The following is a 2,577-nucleotide window of genomic DNA, read 5'->3' on the forward strand; positions in this document are numbered from 1 at the left end:
CTTAGCTTTCATCTTATCGTATCAGATTCTTTAATCTGTGGTAGCTATCTAAAGGCTATGGTGAAAGTGTTAGAGACCTGGGTAAACCAGTCTATTACTACCAAGTAAAGGAAAACTAAAATCGCGTCAATGGCTGAAAATTAAAAACCATTTACCCATATACATCCGATCCGAAACTTCACTCCTTCATCTAAAGGCATAATTCCCATCTCCTTTCTCGGACTGTTATAATCAACATCACCATTATTCTCATTATTTTCTCATAACTTATAAAATGACATTATTCAAAAGCCGGATAAGATATAAAAATATCTTTCTTTTTCATTTTTTAATATGGAATGTATCTTTCGTTGTAAATCCAAGCTTATAATTGCCAGTACACATTATCTTGTACTCAAAACCTTTTACTATTGATAAGCGAGGATTATGAACGTGGATGAATCTCTTTCTGTGGTATAAAATACGCATGTTAATTTACACCAAAGTACTCTTCATTATTATATCTTAATGCTATGTTACAAATATTTAAGGAAGGTGTTCTAATATAGATGAATGTTTGATACATATTTAGACAATTATAGGTAATTTTCTGTTAAGTAACTTTAGATGAATTGTCCTTGTCAGCTGGAGTAACCTCGGCACTGTTCTGTCGTTTTTTGTCTCCACAGGAACATCCGCCACATCCGGAAACTAGGTCCCCGTATCCGCCATTTTGTTATATAGATAACAAAATCTTACCGGCATGAGATTGCACTTATAAGTTAAGAATTGTTTTATCTTATCATAACGGCTTGTAAATGCTGACTGTTGACATTAATACCAACCTCCAAATATTTTACGAAGGGAATTGTCGTGCATTATCTATATAGCAATATTTAAAGAGAAAATGTCGGAAGCATCTTGTTAGTCATTCATAAATCTCAAAACTGAAAAAAAAAAAAAAAAAAAAAATCACAAATGTCAATTGTCACCTTTGCATGCTGGGCACTCGAGGGTCTGCTGTCAGTAGACTGGATTATCTGCCGTAGTTTTCCTACTCTCCGCTAGGCTTCGTGTCGACAACAAAACCGTATTCATGAGCGCAGCTTAGCGGAGAGGAATGGTACTAAGGCAGGTAATCCAGTCTATGCTGTCAGAAGTCAAATACTATCATATATATTCAACCAAACTAAAACACAATGTTAAGATGACTGTTCCATCGAAAAGATCAAGTTATCCGTACTCAACAAATTATGTAAGTTAAAATCTAATTAGAAACTAAATGAATAAGGAAACATAAACACAGTTCTTGCATTGCTAGTGCAGAACTGTTATGATTGCTTGTTCTCTGTCATTTATGTAGATCATCTATGTTATATCACACCTATCCCATGTCCTGTTTGTTTTGTCTTCGTGTAGAAATTGTTTACTGAGTATTCTTTGTTCAAAAGATTTAAAGGAGTTAGCTACTTATGATTTATACAAAAATTACTATCCTGAAATGATTTTGGTAAACAATTTCTAAAGTATTCACCACTAATGTCCTGGCCTTGTGCAGTTTTCATAATTGGGTAAGATTAAGTCGTCAGGGCAAAAAAGAAAGTCACATGGTTATATACTAACGGACAGATCAATATCTACTTATCGACATCTGGCGTGAAGAATACATGAATTAGTTAATGGATAAGTAATGAATATATGAATCAAAAACCAATTAAACAGTGAATCAGTGATTTAGTAAGCGAGTTAGTCGATGTAATATTGAAAGAATGAATAGATAAAATATTAATTATATTTAACGTTATCATTGTGGAAGTTCAGCCTGTTTTATCAACAAAGCAAACAACACTCAATTTGGCGTAATAATGATTACAAATATCACACAAAAGTATGAGTAGATGTGAATGCAAACTAGCCAACACTAGTTTTACATAGTTTATATACCGACAGTGGTCAATCATAAGTAAACTAAAGTGTTCTCTTTTACAAACAGTTTTCAGTCTTAACAATGGTGATTGCTATCTTCCCCGCAAACGCGACGACAACAAGACATGGCCAAAGTCTTGCTCATTCACCATACTTAACGCGTGTGTTCGTGCTCGAATATTTCATCTGAAAACCATTACTTCTTGTATAAAGAAAGTATTTTGAATCTTATATAAACATTTTGTAATGAAATAATTAACAAACGTGCGCATATAGGCATACGAACTTAATCAATTTTGCTCTTGTATATATATATAAAATGTAAACAGAAGAAAATGTATGTTCAACTGGCGAGACTGTTGCAAAACATATTGCTACCAATTTTTCAACACTCAACTCTCATCATTTCATCGACATTCATCAATTATCTATCACACATCTTCTGTATGCCTGAGCGTGGTACAATCACGAGTACAAAGGACTTCATGAACTCCCGTTGAGAACTATAGAGGAAATGAAAATAATGTGATTTCAGGCATAACATATCTACATTGCTCAGAATATAAATAGGTAAATTATCGATCGTCAAGGTGATCACAGTAAGAGTTACCGCGCCCCTATATCAGAGGAATGCACACCTCTGATACACACAAAGCCAGTGTCAACTGACAG

The sequence above is a fragment of the Pecten maximus genome, chromosome 6 (assembly GCF_902652985.1).
Source record: "Pecten maximus chromosome 6, xPecMax1.1, whole genome shotgun sequence".
Classification (NCBI taxonomy): Eukaryota; Metazoa; Mollusca; class Bivalvia; order Pectinida; family Pectinidae; genus Pecten; species Pecten maximus.